Consider the following 7456-nt stretch of genomic DNA (forward strand, 5'->3'; position numbering starts at 1 on the left):
CCGGGGACGCGGCTGCAGCCAGGAGCTGCTGCAGCTGCAGAGGCAGAGCCGTGCCCTGATGCGGCTGTGCCTGCGCCTCAGCTCTCTGCAGAGGCCCGGGCAGAAGACAGCGGCAAAAGGAGGCCAGTGGAAGAGGACGAGGCTGCGCTTCTCCCCTCGGCTCTGAGGTCCCCAGCTCCAGCTCGCCTCTCAGCTGGCAGAGCAGAGCAAGGGGATGTGAGAGCAGTGCTCAGCCCGGGCACTGCGACGTCCCCCACTCTAGGTTTTTGTGATTATCCCCTTTTGTTAGACATAGTCTCCTGTAGGTTACCCGTAAGTTCCCCAAAAACCTTTTTCCCGAGATGAAGTTTTTCTTAGCATGCTAGTTCCAAGATGTTGTCAAGTTGTTTTAGGTATAAGGCTGTCCCCATGTAGATTTCCCACCCCATAGTTTTAGATGTTTGGAGTAGTCCATTTGAATAAAGTTCAGCTTTTTTTTCACCTTGTTGTTTTATTTTCTTGATATTCCATCCAAGTAGGGGCAGAGTGACTGATGGCCATACACGGCAGCTCCAGCCAAGCTGGAATGGGAAGCCCGAGGGTCCCAGCAGGGCTTGAGAGAGTATTGAGGGCATCTGGAAAGGAAAGTGGGGGGGCAGTATCCACCTGCCTACATCTTCCAAGGAAGCTTTGCATGGATCCCTGCCCGCCTTATGCCGGGAGCCCCAAAAGGTGAAGGAAGCTGTGTGGGGTGGCCTGAGAAGGTGCTTGCAGGACCAGTGAATCTGTCTGGGCTGGCTTAGAAGTGGCTTCTGGCCAGGCTCAGGCTGTGCTAGACATCGGTGCTGCATCCCCCCTGTTGATGTCTGGGCCCTGGAGGTGTCGCCCAGGGATCGGTGCAGCAGGGCCCAGTCCTGTTGCATCTGTGTCCTGAGTATCTGGTGGAGGGTCTGGGTGTCCCATGAGGAAATTGGTGAGGGCACCAATTGGGCTGGGAGTGTGGCATGCTGGAGGGGTGGGAAGGCTCTGCAGGGGCACCTGGCCAGGCTGGCTGGGCCGAGAGCGGTGGCAGGACGTTCAAGAGAACCAAGGGCTGGCTCCTGCACTTGGGCCACAAGAACCCCCTGCAGCTCCAGGCCAGTCCTTCCTTCCCGCAGGGCTCTGTGTGAGGCTCCAGGTCCCTCCTGTGCCAGGGCCACTTGCTCCAGCTGGCGCTGCCACCAAAGCTTCACTGAGCACCACTGCCGTCTCTGGACCTGCAGTGTGCTCCAAGTGCCAAGATGGCAGAGACATCAAAGAATAAGAAGAAGCAGCCCCTTGGGATGGCCAGAAGGTTGAGCAGCAATCATGGGCCAAGCCTCTTCTCCTGCCTAGAGGCAATTTCTGATGAGGCAGCGCCTGAGCATTCTCAGAGATGGGAAGGACATGAGAGAGCAAATGCCAGCAAAGATGTTAAGCTGTGACAAGGGACGTGTGGGTTGGACACCTGGAAGAACTTTTGCCCAGAGAGGGGCATAATAGATGGGAGCGGGCTGCCTGGGGCAGTGGTGGGGTCCCCATTGGGGGAGGGGCTCAAGGAAAGAGTGGGCGTGGCCCTCAGGGCTCTGCTGCGGGTGCCATGTTGGGGATGGGTCCCCAGCTGGGCTCAGTGACCTCACAGGGCTCTCCCAAGGCAATAGATTCCACGGTTCTGTGACATCACAGCCTCTGGGGCCAGCAGGGTGGCTGGGAACTGTCCCCCGCCTGTCGCTGTGCCCAGAGCACGAGCAGAAGCCGGTGCGGAGACACGGCCAGAGTGGGTGCTGAGGTGGCAGCTCAAGCCACAGCAGCACCATGGCTGGCGACGGCTCCCTGTGGCTTCTGAGCGTCTTTGTGCTCCTGATACTGGCCCTGCCCCTCAGCCCTTCCAGACATGCTGAGGGGGACATGGGCACCTCGGGCTCGCTGCCTGAGGAAAGGGAGCAGCCGGCCACGAGCCCTGAGACGACCCCCTGGTGGGTCATGCTGGCGGCACAGGCTTTGGTGGCCAAAGTCGTGGAGATGCTGCTGACGGCAATTGTCGACAGCCTTGGCAGCAGGCTCCGGAGCTTCTGGGGAGAGGTGAGGGAGGGGTGTCAGGCAGCTGGGATGGGGGCAGGGGTAAGCATGAAAGAAGGCCTTGAATCAAGGCTGCGTCGGGTGGGGGAATGGGAGCCGCCATGGAGGAGAAAAGCTGGTCAGATCCCAAGGGTCCTGGCCCTCTTGGGCAGCACTTTGCCCAGGCCCCAAGGCAGAGGGGGACTTGAGGCCCAGGGAGGGAATCAGGGCCAGGGGCTGAGCCCCAGGGACACCAGGCTGAGCTGCTCAGAGCTCTTCTTCCTGCAGCCTCAGCTCTTGGCAGCCTGGCCAGGCCAGAGTGTCTCCTGGGGCGTCCAAAGTGATGCCAAGAGGGTTCAGCCCCACGCTCTCCCCGTTCTGTGTCTTGCAGGAGAAACGCCAGAGCCCCCCGGTCTCTGCAGGGCGGTGCTGCTGCCGGGGACGCGGCTGCAGCCAGGAGCTGCTGCAGCTGCAGAGGCAGAGCCGTGCCCTGATGCGGCTGTGCCTGCGCCTCAGCTCTCTGCAGAGGCCCGGGCAGAAGACAGCGGCAAAAGGAGGCCAGTGGAAGAGGACGAGGCTGCGCTTCTCCCCTCGGCTCTGAGGTCCCCAGCTCCAGCTCGCCTCTCAGCTGGCAGAGCAGAGCAAGGGGATGTGAGAGCAGTGCTCAGCCCAGGCACTGCGACGTCCCCCACTCTAGGTTTTTGTGATTATCCCCTTTTGTTAGGCATAGTCTCCTGTAGGTTACCCGTAAGTTCCCCAAAAACCTTTTTCCCGAGATGAAGTTTTTCTTAGCATGCTAGTTCCAAGATGTTGTCAAGTTGTTTTATGTATAAGGCTGTCCCCATGTAGATTTCCCACCCCATAGTTTTAGATGTTTGGAGTAGTCCATTTGAATAAAGTTCAGCTTTTTTTTCACCTTGTTGTTTTATTTTCTTGATATTCCATCCAAGTAGGGGCAGAGTGACTGATGGCCATACACGGCAGCTCCAGCCAAGCTTGAATGGGAAGCCCGAGGGTCCCAGCAGGGCTTGAGAGAGTATTGAGGGCATCTGGAAAGGAAAGGGGAGGGGCAGTATCCACCTGCCTACATCTTCCAAGGAAGCTTTGCTTGGAGCCCTGCCTGCCTTATGCCGGGAGCCCCAAAAGGTGAAGGAAGCTGTGTGGGGTGGCCTGAGAAGGTGCTTGCAGGACCAGTGAATCTGTCTGGGCTGGCTTAGAAGTGGCTCCTGGCCAGGCTCAGGCTGTGCTAGACATTGGTGCTGCATCCCTCCTGTTGATGTCCGGGCCCTGGAGGTGTCCCCCAGGGATCGGTGCAGCAGGGCCCAATCCTGTTGCATCTCTGTCCTGAGTATCTGGTGGAGGGTCTGGGTGTCCCATGAGGAAATTGGTGAGGGCACCAATTGGGCTGGGAGCGTGGCGTGCTGGAGGGTGGGAAGGCTCTGCAGGGGCACCTGGCCAGGCTGGCTGGGCCGAGAGCGGTGGCAGGACATTCAAGAGAACCAAGGGCTGGCTCCTGCACTTGGGCCACAAGAACCCCCTGCAGCTCCAGGACAGTCCTTCCTTCCCGCAGGGCTCTGTGTGAGGCTCCAGCTCCCTCCTGTGCCAGGGCCACTTGCTCCAGCTGGCGCTGCCACCAAAGCTTCACTGAGCACCACTGCCGTCTCTGGACCTGCAGTGTGCTCCGACTGCCAAGATGGCAGAGACATCAAAGAATAAGAAGAAGCAGCCCCTTGGGATGGCCAGAAGGTTGAGCAGCAATCATGGGCCAAGCCTCTTCTCCTGCCTAGAGGCAATTTCTGATGAGGCAGCGCCTGAGCATTCTCAGAGATGGGAAGGACATGAGAGAGCAAATGCCAGCAAAGATGTTAAGCTGTGACAAGGGACGTGTGGGTTGGACACCTGGAAGAACGTTTGCCCAGAGAGGGGCATAATAGATGGGAGCGGGCTGCCTGTGGCAGTGTTGGGGTCCCCATTGGGGGAGGGGCTCAAGGAAAGAGTGGGCGTGGCCCTCAGGGCTCTGCTGCGGGTGCCATGTTGGGGATGGGTCCCCAGCTGGGCTCAGTGACCTCACAGGGCTCTCCCAAGGCAATAGATTCCACGGTTCTGTGACACCACAGCCTCTGGGGCCAGCAGGGTGGCTGGGAACTGTCCCCCGCCTGTCGCTGTGCCCAGAGCACGAGCAGAAGCCGGTGTGGAGACACGGCCAGAGTGGGTGCTGAGGTGGCAGCTCAAGCCACAGCAGCACCATGGCTGGCGACGGCTCCCTGTGGCTTCTGAGCGTCTTTGTGCTCCTGATACTGGCCCTGCCCCTCAGCCCTTCCAGACATGCTGAGGGGGACATGGGCACCTCGGGCTCGCTGCCTGAGGAAAGGGAGCAGCCGGCCACGAGCCCTGAGACGACCCCCTGGTGGGTCATGGTGGCTGCACAGGCTTTGGTGGCCAAAGTCGTGGAGATGCTGCTGACGGCAATTGTCGACAGCCTTGGCAGCAGGCTCCGGAGCTTCTGGGGAGAGGTGAGGGAGGGGTGTCAGGCAGCTGGGATGGGGGCAGGGGTAAGCATGAAAGAAGGCCTTGAATCAAGGCTGCGTCGAGTGAGGGAATGGGAGCCGCCATGGAGGAGAAAAGCTGGTCAGATCCCAAGGGTCCTGGCCCTCTTGGGCAGCACTTTGCCCAGGCCCCAAGGCAGAGGGGGACTTGAGGCCCAGGGAGGGAATCAGGGCCAGGGGCTGAGCCCCAGGGACACCAGGCTGAGCTGCTCAGAGCTCTTCTTTCTGCAGCCTCAGCTCTTGGCAGCCTGGCCAGGCCAGAGTGTCTCCTGGGGCGTCCAAAGTGATGACAAGAGGGCTCAGCCCCACGCTCTCCCCGTTCTGTGTCTTGCAGGAGAAACGCCAGAGCCCCCCGGTCTCTGCAGGGCGGTGCTGCTGCCGGGGACGCGGCTGCAGCCAGGAGCTGCTGCAGCTGCAGAGGCAGAGCCGTGCCCTGATGCGGCTGTGCCTGCGCCTCAGCTCTCTGCAGAGGCCCGGGCAGAAGACAGCGGCAAAAGGAGGCCAGTGGAAGAGGACGAGGCTGCGCTTCTCCCCTCGGCTCTGAGGTCCCCAGCTCCAGCTCGCCTCTCAGCTGGCAGAGCAGAGCAAGGGGATGTGAGAGCAGTGCTCAGCCCGGGCACTGCGACGTCCCCCACTCTAGGTTTTTGTGATTATCCCCTTTTGTTAGACATAGTCTCCTGTAGGTTACCCGTAAGTTCCCCAAAAACCTTTTTCCCGAGATGAAGTTTTTCTTAGCATGCTAGTTCCAAGATGTTGTCAAGTTGTTTTAGGTATAAGGCTGTCCCCATGTAGATTTCCCACCCCATAGTTTTAGATGTTTGGAGTAGTCCATTTGAATAAAGTTCAGCTTTTTTTTCACCTTGTTGTTTTATTTTCTTGATATTCCATCCAAGTAGGGGCAGAGTGACTGATGGCCATACACGGCAGCTCCAGCCAAGCTGGAATGGGAAGCCCGAGGGTCCCAGCAGGGCTTGAGAGAGTATTGAGGGCATCTGGAAAGGAAAGTGGGGGGGCAGTATCCACCTGCCTACATCTTCCAAGGAAGCTTTGCATGGATCCCTGCCCGCCTTATGCCGGGAGCCCCAAAAGGTGAAGGAAGCTGTGTGGGGTGGCCTGAGAAGGTGCTTGCAGGACCAGTGAATCTGTCTGGGCTGGCTTAGAAGTGGCTTCTGGCCAGGCTCAGGCTGTGCTAGACATCGGTGCTGCATCCCCCCTGTTGATGTCTGGGCCCTGGAGGTGTCGCCCAGGGATCGGTGCAGCAGGGCCCAGTCCTGTTGCATCTGTGTCCTGAGTATCTGGTGGAGGGTCTGGGTGTCCCATGAGGAAATTGGTGAGGGCACCAATTGGGCTGGGAGTGTGGCATGCTGGAGGGGTGGGAAGGCTCTGCAGGGGCACCTGGCCAGGCTGGCTGGGCCGAGAGCGGTGGCAGGACGTTCAAGAGAACCAAGGGCTGGCTCCTGCACTTGGGCCACAAGAACCCCCTGCAGCTCCAGGCCAGTCCTTCCTTCCCGCAGGGCTCTGTGTGAGGCTCCAGGTCCCTCCTGTGCCAGGGCCACTTGCTCCAGCTGGCGCTGCCACCAAAGCTTCACTGAGCACCACTGCCGTCTCTGGACCTGCAGTGTGCTCCGACTGCCAAGATGGCAGAGACATCAAAGAATAAGAAGAAGCAGCCCCTTGGGATGGCCAGAAGGTTGAGCAGCAATCATGGGCCAAGCCTCTTCTCCTGCCTAGAGGCAATTTCTGATGAGGCAGCGCCTGAGCATTCTCAGAGATGGGAAGGACATGAGAGAGCAAATGCCAGCAAATATGTTAAGCTGTGACAAGGGACGTGTGGGTTGGACACCTGGAAGAACGTTTGCCCAGAGAGGGGCATAATAGATGGGAGCGGGCTGCCTGTGGCAGTGTTGGGGTCCCCATTGGGGGAGGGGCTCAAGGAAAGAGTGGGCGTGGCCCTCAGGGCTCTGCTGCGGGTGCCATGTTGGGGATGGGTCCCCAGCTGGGCTCAGTGACCTCACAGGGCTCTCCCAAGGCACATGTGATGTTTTTTTTCATGTCCATGAAACAAAAGGTAGACTGAAAATAGTAATTTTTCTCTTTGGAAGAAAATAATTCCAAATGTTATATTTGTGTTTTCACAGCTGGTGACTACATGCTTCATGGTACATATCTTAGAATGTGACTTCCAGGTGTTGGGTTTGTACAGTAATAGAACTGCAAGGAAATTCATAACAATAAATGCTGTGTGAGAAAAGGACAAATCAGGGTGTTTCTAATAATGTCTTACTTCCAGTGCCTTTGTAAATAGAAATTAATTGCTATTTTTGGTCCTTTTTTCTGAGATTAAGGAACTTGGAAAACTTCATCTGCCAATTACCACTGCAGTTGGAGGTTAATGCAAGTCCTTAGGCCCCCTTTTTCTGAGCCAAATGGCCTTTGTGAAATGCTCTAAAAGCAATTTTTCTCTCACTAGTGTTGACTTTCCATTAAGATACCTGATATTTGTTTGAGCCATCATTATTATAATTATTTATAACTTCATGATAAGAACAACCTTTGAGATTTGAAGCATAGATTTAGAAATCTTGGATAATTGCACAGTAACAAACTCTTCAAGATCCTTTGTACTGTGTAAGTACCAAACCACCTTTTGTACGTTTTTCCATGACAAGGAGTTGAAAAGAAATAAACTCAATAAAAAAGAAAAACCAGTATTTTATTTTCTAGATTCATACAAGGTATTGTGGTGTGGCCACTGTATGTTCTTTTCTGATTAATGCTTGTTGTCCCTCTAATGTATCAAGGTGTCATTTTATCATGTATGACACAGATACAATCATAGAAAAAGATCTTTCCTC

This window comes from Lonchura striata, chromosome 5, assembly GCF_050655825.1.
Source record: "Lonchura striata isolate lonStrDom1 chromosome 5, ASM5065582v1, whole genome shotgun sequence".
Lineage (NCBI taxonomy): Eukaryota > Metazoa > Chordata > Aves > Passeriformes > Estrildidae > Lonchura > Lonchura striata.